Source organism: Ascaphus truei, chromosome 4 (assembly GCF_040206685.1).
Source record: "Ascaphus truei isolate aAscTru1 chromosome 4, aAscTru1.hap1, whole genome shotgun sequence".
NCBI lineage: Eukaryota > Metazoa > Chordata > Amphibia > Anura > Ascaphidae > Ascaphus > Ascaphus truei.
In genome coordinates this window covers 347,241,873-347,254,300 of record NC_134486.1, presented here as the reverse complement: position 1 = coordinate 347,254,300, position 12,428 = coordinate 347,241,873, and the positions used below count along the sequence as shown (strand labels likewise).

The window sequence follows — 12,428 nt, the reverse complement described above, 5'->3', positions numbered from 1 at the left end:
GACCATCTACTAAGATTATATAAGTTTCTGTGGACCAACTTCTAATGCTAGAAAGTAATGCAAACCATTTTACTGTACAATGTTCATTTGTATGAAGGAAGATTTCATACATACCGCATGACACTTAGGGCCTCATGCAGTGAAGTCTGATAGAAAATAATCGCCAGGCTTTTAAATCTCCATTTTTGACAACGTTGCTATCATGGTATGCAGAAAGCCCCAAACACCAGTGATAGCAACATTTCAACAAATGGCGAGTAGCCGGCGCCAAGATGATCTGTCCTCCGAAAAGGGCTCACCCGGCGAGTTGATTCTGATGCAGAGAAAGAGAGCCGCCACTCTCTCTGCGCAAATCTCACTCCAAATAAAAATATTTTAATTTAAATTGTATTACTAATGTAGATGAGCAAGGGGTCTCCGCAGCAGAACCGCGTTGATTTCAGGTAGCTTTTTAGCTGATTTAGTAGCTTTTCATGCCCACATTATATGGTATGATGTAGTACTATGCCACTCAATGAGTACAGGGTGGGTATAGAGGGTCCGGGGTGGGTGGTTAGGCCTCCCAGGTGGGTAGTGGGGCAGGGTGGGTTAACCCCTTAATTACTATAGCGGTAATTAACCGCTAAGGTGATTAAGGGTTTAGGGGCCATTAGATTGTATTTTTTTAAATGTATGTTGCTGGCATTGGAGGACATGGCCCTGCAGTATGCTGACGAGGATGCTCTTCATGTTGGCAGGGATAAGTAAAACGTTTTTTATTTACTTTATTTATGCTGGCTGGCTAATGTTGTGTTTAATAATGGGCAAATCTATTATCCATATCTGGATAATAGTTATTTTGCACGTTACTGTAGTGTATGTGTTTGGTGGGGGAGGTGTATTTATTGAAATGTAGGCCGAGTTCTTGTTTTTTAAATACAGGAATGGTACCGCAGGCCAGCGGGGACCACCTGAGGACCCCTGGTCACCTGCAGGGACCAGCCAGAGACACCTGTGGGGTCCCCGGACACCTGCAGAGACCACCTGAGTGCCCACAGACACCTGTGGGAACAATCGAGGTCCCTCAGACACCCGTGAGGAGGACCTGGGGACCCCTAGACACCCGTGGGGACACCCTGCAGGCCCAAGGAGCCTAGTGGGTACCACCTGAGGGCCCCTCAACACCGTGGGAACTCCCTGAGGTGCCCTGTGGGGGCCTGCGGACACCCATGGGGACCACTGCCAGCCTTTGTTAATCCTGTGTGGAAAAAAAATTAAATCATGGTTTTATGTGGGGGCACAGAGGGTGGGTGGGCTGTTTATTGACGATTAAATATTGTAATGGTTTTTGGTGGCCTAGGAGGTGGCTAGTAGGGCTGTTGTGTGTATTTTTTGTGTGGTGGGTGAAGGGTGTATTAGCCCAAAGGATGGGTGTTTAGGCCTACTGGTTGGGTAGTAGGAGGGTTTAACCCCTTCATTACCTTAGCGGTATTAACTGCTAAGGTAATGAAGGGGGTCGGCAAGACCTCAACACCAACCAAGGGCCAAATACCACCTTGACTCACCGCCGCTACCCTCAATAAGCATGGCACAGATGGTTAACCCCTTTATTGCCTTAGTGTTTAGCCGCTAAGGGAATGAAGTTGCCTGTAAATTCATTTTTCATGCATCTGATTCATGCCGGGGGTCTCCGGTGCTGATATTAATGGATATCAGCTCTGGAGTCTCCCGACATCAATCTGATGCAGGAAAAATGAATTTTTTTTCTAAGTGCCGTCTCGCCACTTCTCGGCAGCTTCTCACCACCTTCTTGCCAACTTTTTGTGGCAGGATGATTTGGAGAGGAAAACTCCATTCTAGAGCGGTGATTAGCCTCGATAAGCTGACCAGGGCTACTAGAATTGAGCGAGTTTGAGAAGCTGGCGATTAGTGGCGATAAGGGGCTTATCGCTGCTTATAGCATGCGGCCCATAATTGTATTTTTAATGTATCACATCCTGTTATATACTTGATTGATACAATTTAGATAAAAATAGAATGTTGTGTATTTTTTATTCATAAATATTATTAGTAAATATAAATGATTCATGTAATATTACTTAAAAGAGCCATATTGTGAGAATAATGCATTTTGGTCACCTATAAAATCAAACATTCCTGCTGCATTAAATGTCTTCCTTCTTGATATTTAGCAACTTGATTCTGGACTATTACTATTTAACAGACAGTTTTCCGGTTAAACTTTGCGGATGCATTTAATGCACTTGCTACTTTTTTTGCCACACGGAAACATTATTTTCACTACATACCATTTACATCTGTATGCCTAATGCAGGCTATTTCTGTGCGTCAAGAGCTTCAATCAGACTTAGAACTATGCAACTGATTTTGACAGATTAATCATTCTTCCTGGTAATGCACAGGTTATTAAGAATTTATATTAGTGTTAGGTACCCTTGAGATGTGGTCTGCCGTGTAGGGGCTCAAGGGCTTACAACACTTTGGCCAAAGAGTTAAACTAAAAGACCATTTTATTCAAAAGATATCTATACATATATTTAGACACTGTACCGTGTATAAGTTTCATTGGATGTAGCACTGAGCTCTGTCTGTGTTTCATGTTCTGTCTTTGGTTTTAAATATATATTGCCATGCTCAGTAGCACTCCTCGGTGACACTTATATGCTTATATATATGTTGTGGTTATTTTGGGGTTCAATATGAGCTTGTACAGGTGTCCTGTATGTTTTACAATCCTTGTTCAGCTGGACTTAGCTGATTGGAGGGTGGCTCCTCCTCCCTAGTTTGAAGCTCACCCCCTCCCACTTTCAAATGGTTAAAAGCTCACTCCATTGCATCTCCCACTCTCAGGGGAACTTGCTTGCTTGCAGTTTGATTGTGACAAATCTAATACAGAGTGCTTTAACTGGTAATGTACAGGTTACATGTACAAAGAAAATAAATACTGCCGCTCTCCAAATGTGTGAAAAATATATACATATAGGGTGCATACGGGAGTAATAACAACATAAAGGGGGAGGGAGGTTACTAAGATAACCAAAAAGAATCCTATATGCACTCACTATAAGCGATAAAGGGCTAGGAAGAATTCAATCCTTGGGAACAACCCATTAGCCACTTACTAAACATATTTAAAATACTTTATTAAACATATATTCAAAAGGGAACAAAAATGTCTTGTGTAAAAGAAACAGGGGGTAGGTACGAGAGAGTGAATAACCGATATAGTTTTAACTGGTAGACAAAGTGTCTCTTCCTATCTATTTGGGTGGAGGACAAGGAGTATATAATATAGTGCACCAGTGGTCATATAAGTACACAGTCACACTTAATAACACATAGAAACATATCTAGAGTCATGTGTAGATATTTGGTGAACTCTGTGTGTGTTGAGCTTTGCAGAATCACTTTGATATACTTCACACCACTTCACTTGCTTAGTGTCTGTATCTCATGCATATATACATTCATTAGTCCATGCACATATTGCTTTTGGGGTTGGAGAAAACCTATTATGCTGCTTATATAACTGTCCCTTAAAGAGAATACCACGATTATTTATCGCCTATAAATTTGTGTTGTTTGGTGTAATATATCCTTATCAACACCTATGTATATACTCACGAATAATGCGATATCAGGTTTCTCTAGGTATGCTTATCTCAAATTGTAATGTAAGCAATCACATATGGGAACAGAATGCATAGGCAAATCTCATAGTTATAGCAGCATGATTCTGGATAAATACAACCTGGTGTCTCTTTGATGCTCGACGGAGCTTCCTCTCACAGTTCCGTACCCGCGCTCCCTGATGACGTCACGACTGAGGCGTCATTCAAACCGACGTACGTTTCGCGCCACCTGGCGCTTTGTCAAGGTAATGGGAGTGATCAAGAGATCACATCCCTGACATCTTATGTGAATGGCCGGAGGTGTGTCTACCCAAGCTGGCCAATCATAGCAAAGATGGATGACGCAAACATGCTAATGCGGCTGATGTATTCTCAACTCGATCAGTAGTAACATTGTGTGTGCCAATTAGAGTCTGCATTTAGTATTGTACTAGTTATATTTGTCCTTATTGCTGTAACAATTTGAAGGACCTTAAATGAGTATCACTGTGGCCTCATAATATGACAGGAGTAGTATGTCACTAAATATAGTTAAAATGCTGCGAAGTGTTTAATGTACAGATAAACAAATAAATGATGTTAAGGGGAGATGTATAGTAATCACATACAGTAGCGTTATTTAATTCATGGTCTCCACTTCACTCTTGAAATTGCCAGAATATACAACCAACTCCATACATGCATGCACCCATATATGCAAAGACATACAAATATATGCATATATGGGGTATGTAAGTCGTAGGAGTGTATGGGCTTTAAAGTGACCACCTCTAAGAGTCAAAACGATCATATGGAGTTTAAAACTCCACTGTATACCCAGATCTCCAATTAATAATAGTTGTAAACCGTATGTGTGGATCCAAATGGTGAAGTGATATCGTAACTATCTATACTAAATAAATGTAGAGTATAGGTGCCTTGTTAGATGATTATTTGGTCTATATTCAATTGGGTAATCATAACTAGGTTACATGATGATAGATGACCATACATTAGATGTAAAAGAAATAGATTTACACATCAAAGGTGCATCAAGATGTGGACATTGTCCTGGACCCACATTGAATATATACTTGGATATCTCAGTTACTTACATTTCATAAGTTAGCTGATATTTATTGTACTGGGTATCTACAAGTACCTACTCCTTACTATGGGTACATGTAGGAAAAATGTCCCAAACAGTCAGTACCATTATTATGGGTAATATTCATTCCAGTGACTTATAGATAAATGTGTGGGACCAATTATAGAAACGCGGAGTAAATATATCTCTCATTGAGTCCGTTAGGTTGCAACGTCTGAAGCGTGAAAATCCATTTGCATTCTCGCTGCATCAGGTGTTTATCCCAGTTCCCTTTTCGGGGACCCTACGGTATGTGTTCGATTCCACAGAAGGTGATCGCCGTTATGTTGTTTGTGAATGTGGCATGCAACTTGGGTATCTTGAATATTCCTAAACGAGCCCAGGTGTTCGAGAACCCTGATTTTCAGGGCTCTGTGAGTTTTACCCACATATCGCATGCCACATCTGCAAGTGATGAGATAAACCACCCCGACTGTTAAACAATTGATAAAGCTTTTAATATCATGTTGTTTGGAATTTGATTGGTCAGGGATATTTTTAGTGACCTTCATGAAGGGACATGCTCGGCATCGGCCACATGGGTATGACCAGGTCGGTCTCCTATCCCCTAGCCATGTCCTTTGTGTTTTAACCAGGAAATGGCTATGTACTAGCCTATCCTTCAGGTTTTTAGCCCTTCTACAGGTCATGGTTGGTGTCTCTTTCAACACCTGCTTTAAGTCAGGATCGTTTCGCAAGATGTGCCAATGTTTATTAAAGATATTGCGTAGTTCTTTCCACTGGTTACTGAAAGTGCCGATATATCTTATGGTTTTTTCCTCTTGTGTATTCATCTGCTGTCTGTCACTTAGAAGGTGCGCACGTGTTGTGTCTTTCGCCCCTTACATAGGCCTTATGTATCGATCTCTTGGAATATCCACGCTCAACAAATCTTGAGTTCATATCCATGCCTGATTTTTAAATTCCTGTAAGGTTGATCAATTCCTGCGCAGCCTCAGAAATTGGCCGGTGGGTATGTTTTTGATTATGTGTTGAGGGTGATGACTGTCTGCACATAGGAGACTATTTGTTGATGTAGTCTTCCTATATATTGTAGTTGTCAATTTGCCATCTACTTGTTTTGAAACAGTCAAAGCCAAGAAATTGAGTGTAGTTTCGTTCACTTCAAAGGTAAGTTTTAAGTTGTGGTCATTTTTGTTTAACACACTGATAAACTGGTTTAAGAGTTGTTTAGGGCCGCTCCATAACATGATAATGTCATCGATGTAGCGGCCCCACCATTCAATGTATCTAGTGTATTCTTCCAGGGCCTCGCTGAAGACCACCGTTTCCTCCCACCAGTCTAGATATAAATTGGCGTAGGTGGGAGCGCATGTGGTCCCTATAGCGGTGCCCTGGATCTGATGATAGAATTTCTGATCGAATAGGAAGTAATTCCTTGTTAATACAAATTCTAACAATTGGATGGCAAAATCGTTATGGGCATAACAACTGATGTCACGTTGGATAAGAAAATGTATCACTGCTCTTAGACCGACTGGATGTGGGATACTTCTATATAGTCCCTCCACATCCAGTCCCACAAGAAATGTGTTAGGACTCACAACTACATCTTCAAGTCTCAGCAATACATCCTTAGTGTCTCTAAGAAAGGATGGCAGTGAATTAACAAATGGACGGAGCACATTATCTAGATATTTACTCGCATTTGCCATTAGATTACCAATTCCCGAGACAATTGGTCTCCCGGGAGGTGGTAATTTATTTTTGTGTAGTTTCGGCAAATCAGACTTAGAATTATGCAACTGATTTTGACAGATTTATTATAAATCATTCTTCCTGGTAATGCACAGGTTATTAAGAATTTATATTAGTGTTAGGTACCCTTGAGATGTGGTCTGCCATGTAGGGGCTCAAGGGCTTACAACACTTTGGCCAAAGAGTTAAACTAAAAGACCATTTTATTTAAAATATATCTATATATATATTTAGGCACTGTACCGTGTATAAGTTTAATTGGATGTAGCACTGAGCTCTGTCTGTGTTTCATGTTCTGTCTTTGGTTTTAAATATTTCTGTGCATCACAATAAAATTTATTTTTGACACTGATTGCTCAGATTAATACATCAGTGCACACAAGTGCAATTTAAATGAGATTTCCATAGGCCAATGTTGTTCCCAACTAAAATGCATTTGCAATGCTTAGTACATAGGCCCGAAGGTATTAAGGCTTTGGGAATTGTAGAGACAATGAACATTGAGCAATAACATGTGAGGACCTCTGCATGCTTAAATACATACAGATATTTTCAGACTACCTTAGCTTCAGCATTTTTATATTTTGGTGTTAGTAGAACTGAATTCATTTTTTCATATAGTGCTCTGTGAATAGTGTAGTACATACATATTTTATATATGCTGATTAATGGACCAGTGCAGATAGATTTTAAATATTTGACAAATGCCACCATTCGCTGGGCTTTATATAGGCGCGCATGTGGGGTATCACACCTAGATTCAACATTAACATTAACGCTGGATCAGGGGTGCTATACAGTACATAAAATACATATATACACATAAACTGAGTTTATATAATTAATTATTTATTTTAGTAAGGTCTCTATTCACCTTTTCAATTTGTTTAGAAGTCAGGCAAAAATAGAGATGTTCGCTGTTATACAAACCAGTCAGATAATAAAATGATGTAAAGTAGTGGATGAAAGATTTTTTGGTTGGGTTTACACAATACAGTATGTTCAATAAACCTTTAGAAGCGCGAAAGTCATATTTGGACCTTGATAATTTCTGTCCATTTATTGTAGAGAAATACAATATTTGTTGATTAACAGAAGTTGAAATTAACAATTTAAAAATGTGAATTGGATATTCAGTTTTAGAAGTGAAGATTATCTACTTCTGGACTATCACTATTATAATATTGTGCATTTATCATCTACAGTATATTAGAAAAAAATTATTTCGTTATATTACATTTCTAATCATGTTTGTCCTATAACCTTACACAGATGCAAAGCAAGCTTTTCAACAATCTGCCTCTCCTCTATGCTAGTTATTTTTCAATTATTTTTTATTGTGCAGTAAGACATTTTAATATTCCAACCAGTAACCTTGGAGTGTGCCTGTGAACAAGTAATCACTTTTGACATTAGAGGCAATTTTCTGTGAAAAAAAAATGAAATGTTATATTCATGATGTGAATAAAATATCTGTTTGAACTAAAATATCTCCCTTTATCAACATATTTTATATTTTTTTCTTTGCAAACATAATGCAAGCTAATAATTTATTTACATTTGCTGTCTTCTCAATTTTGTTGGTTTGGGCTTCTCTAATAAATCAAACTCTTTAGTTTTGTTTTGTTTTTTTTGAACAAAAACTGTGACATGGTGATTATAGCATTTTTCATGGGTTTCTCCTAACCCTTGCATTTTGGCAAAGTTTTTTGCAAAACTTCACATTGTTTAGAAATTCACAAAAAAACATTGCATCATTGCAACATTTTCACCAAACTACCTCAAAATGTAGTCAATTTAATCTAGTTCATGGACATGATCCAAAACGTTGCACATCTCAGTACAAACCTCCAAATAAACATACTGTACTGTAATAGACATCTCTTTCTTGCATTTTCTGAAGCAATTCTGGAATTATGATGTAAAACACTTTGTTTAGGTTGCATTTACCTTTATCTTCATTCATTATTCAAGTCTAGCTCACCTGTGACATTGGGATTAATACCATTAACCTCTTGAAGAGCTTGAATTTACAGGAGAGTTCTGATTTGGTCATCCTGTACTTTATTTGATTGTATATTTCATCTGGTCTGTTTTAAGCCCTCTGAAGATCTTTTAAAGTCTACATGGTACTGAAATGACTTATTGTACTTTGGTTTTTCATGTGGCTATTGACAGTTTAGTTTCATGTGATATAAATTTATGTTTCCTCTGTCAGGATTCTTATCTGATCCTTTCCTCAAATGTTGCTTATATCATATGTTTGATGCTAGTTTGTCTCAATATCTATTCTTTACTATGGCCTCATGTAAATCCTACTCTAATAACTACAAGCTTCACCCTCCTGGCCTAGAACCAATATAATCATAAACACTAGACTACTCAAAAGTCTTGGAATGAACTGCTGAATGTTGGTGGATAGCTCTGAAAACCAGCACACCTACTGTAGTATCACTCATTCTAATACATACTATATGGCATACCCCCAGGGCAATTACCCCCTCAATACAATCAAATCAAATACAATACAATAAAAACAAACACTATTCATTTAATCCATTGAATCAAAATCAAGTTGGTAAAGTTTCCTCCCCTTCTCTAAGCCTAATCTTATTCTTGACCTTAAAACGCCACTACAATCCCTGACTGATAGCACACACTTTCTTGGCATAATGTGCTCTCTGAATGGGAATAGTGAGCTTTTAGTTCTTGGTGATTTCAATCTCTATTGGCTTGACTTTAAAAACAACAAAATCTGGACACGATTCAATTTGCTTAATGTAACCAAACTCATTTTCCAAACTACATGTTGCTTTTTCCTCCGCAATATAAAAAAGATACGCCCTTTCCTCTGTTGCTCGACTGCTAAAACTCTGACTCATGCCCTCATTCTCTCCCGTCTTGATTACTGTAACCTCCTGCTGTCCGGCCTTCCTGCCTCTCACCTGTCTCCCCTACAATCTATCCTAAATGCTGCTACCAGAATCATTCTACTCTTTCCTAGATCTGTCTCAGCATCTCCCCTCATGAAATCCCTCTCCTGGCTTCCGATCAAATCCCGCATCTCACACTCCATTCTTCTCTTCACTTTTAAAGCTTTACACTCTTCTGCCTCTCCTTACATCTCAGCCCTAATTTCTCGCTATGCACCATTCCGACTCTTGCGTTCTGCTCAAGGATGTCTTCTTTCTACCCCCTTTGTATCTAAAGCCCTCTCCCGCCTTAAACCTTTTTCGCTGACTGCCCCACACCTCTGGAATGCCCTTCCCCTCAGTTCCCGACTAGCACCCTCTCTATCCATCTTTAAGACTCACCTTAAGACACACTTGCTTAAAGAAGCATATGAATAGCACTGTGGATATTCTGAACACATGATACATAAAGCTTGGCCCCCTGCAGACGCACTTACCAGAACTCTCTCCTACTGTCTCTGTACGTTCTCCCTACCTACCAATTAGACTGTAAGCTCCTCGGGGGAGGGACTCCTCTTCCTTAATGTTACTTTTATGTCTAAAGCACTTATTTCCATGATCTGTTATTTATATTATCTGTTATTTATTTGATTACCACATGTATTACTACTGTGAAACGCTATGTACATTAATGGCGCTATATAAATAAAGACATACAATACAATACAATACATGGACAAACCTAAAATCTTGCAACCATTCCTTGTTATTGTTGATTGGATCTTATCCTCTTGTCTCTACAGAATCCAATCCTCTGGTATCCTACCTGACATTTTAGTAACTATGCAATAGTGTATTGTGTAGGGAAAATCAAATCACTCAAGTCAAGCCCTAAAATTCTACTCACTTGAAAATGTAGAAACTTTAACCCACAACAATTTCAGCATGATCTTACTAACTGCCCTTGGGTACAGAATCAACTTGATATCCAACTAAAATTCTGCGCTTGATTATTTTCAGAGTTCTTAAAACTCTGTGATACTCATGCTCCACTACACAGAATACATATGTGGGCCACCTTTCGCGGGTTACGACTGACCTAATTGAGCTTTCCATTTTAGGGATGCCTTGTGAAAAAAAATAGTAATCGGTACTTCCAAAGATCTTAATAACTATAGATGTCTGCGGAAAACAGGTACAATGCAAACAAGACAAGTAAAAGCCCCATTGCTAATGCCAATTATCGACTATGGGAACATAGTAAATGGCTCGGCACCCCAAACCCACTTTAGCAAACTTGATAACCTCTACAATTCAATATGCCATTTTGTTCTCCAATGCAACAACAATAAATACCTGTGAAATGCTCAAAGAACTTGATTGGTCATCACTTGAGTCTAGGCACAAAGTTCATCTCTCCTGTCTTGCCTTCTAATATTTTCTTGGCAAGCTACCCATCTACCTGAACAAGCTCCTCACCCTTACCACATGCAGAACTTAGCATCTGATATCTGACTCCAAAAGACTGTTCATGGTCCTAAGGTTCAGCAAAGTATCCGGCCGCACCACCTTCTTTTACTTTGCACCTCAAAAGAGGAACAATCTACCGGAGACTCTCACAGCCACCATCAGTCTAAGTTCTTTCAAAACTAAAGCTGTCTCACATTTTAATCTGGTATGTAACTGTTACATACGCCTAAAATATATATTATCTTTAACTGTGCACATGCAATGTCGTATATAATGTATACCCTGTTCACTTATGTAACTATGTATTTGTAACCATGTATTATTCATCCTCATAACTCTATGCCCATGACATACTTGAAAACAAAAGGTAACTCTCAATGTATTACTTCCTGGTAAAATATTTTATAAATATAATACATAAATAACAATATTACTCTGAAAGTCTTTATCAAAATATATCAAATGCAGCAAACTTCTGGAAGGTCATCAACAATATATTTCCGTCTTCTAGCTATCAACAACCATCTAATATCAAAAGGGATGATACTACTCTGACAAATCACACTGACATAGCAAAAGCATTCAATGAATACTATGTGCGGTGTGCTACTTTCTTACTATCAAAGCACAACTGTAACTAGAATCGAACAGCTCAATCTGTAATCACCACTATTGCTCAACTCCCCCCCCCCGACAGTGTTTACACATTTCAATTTTACCCAGTATCTAAAGAGCAGATTACACTAAATTAAACTGCCAGTGTGGACCTGACCTACAGCAATCAAAGTTTGTATGACTCAGTGACCCAGTTATTGTCATATAGCTTGCCTCCCTAATTAACTCTATTTTATCTTCAGGCCGTATTCCACAGACCTGGAAAACTGATAGAGTTTTCCCAGAATTCAAAAGTGGGGAACAAAACATTATTTCCAACTACAGACCAATCTCTTCTCCCAAAACTATCCAAAGTCATTGAAAAAATTGTCCACACCCAGCGATTAAGCGATTACTATAACAAGACAAATTTCCTTAACCAACACCAATCCAGTGTTGCTCAAACCACTTCACGGTAATTACCTACTTAAAAGTTTTCAATGAAATCCAGGGTGGAATATAACTGGTAGAACTTATTGTTGCAATAATCCTAGAATTTGCTAAAAAAAATATATATACGGTTGACCATGTTATTTTGTTAAACAAGCTTCAGTGCTCTGAAATAGAGGAACATGCTTTCAACTAGTTTTACTTCTACCTCTTGAGTAGATCCGAATATATGCATATCTCTGGCTCTAACTATAACCCCTTGGATGTCACTGTAGATTAGATTATATAAGAAATGGACTTCACCATGTCTTAACTTGCATTTTGTATAAAACTTTCTCAGGCGAGCTGAATTGAATAGTATAAGCTCATGAGTTTGAAATGTTTGGAAGTTGGAAATAATTAATTAACAGAATATGAATAATATGATAAACATAATTTTTAGAGGAACACAATTAGTCGTATAGATTATAAGGTAGAAGATAGGTCATTATAGAATAAGGGAGTTTTGTAAATGAAAACAAAGAT

General features: G+C 38.4%; 1 protein-coding gene across 1 annotated transcript in view; it reads right to left on the bottom strand.

Moving 5' to 3' along the window:
* The window catches only part of CSMD1 (CUB and Sushi multiple domains 1), a 2,556,145-nt gene that overhangs the window by 319,061 nt on the left and 2,224,656 nt on the right, over positions 1–12,428 (bottom strand). The gene's annotated exons all lie outside the window — the stretch shown is intronic.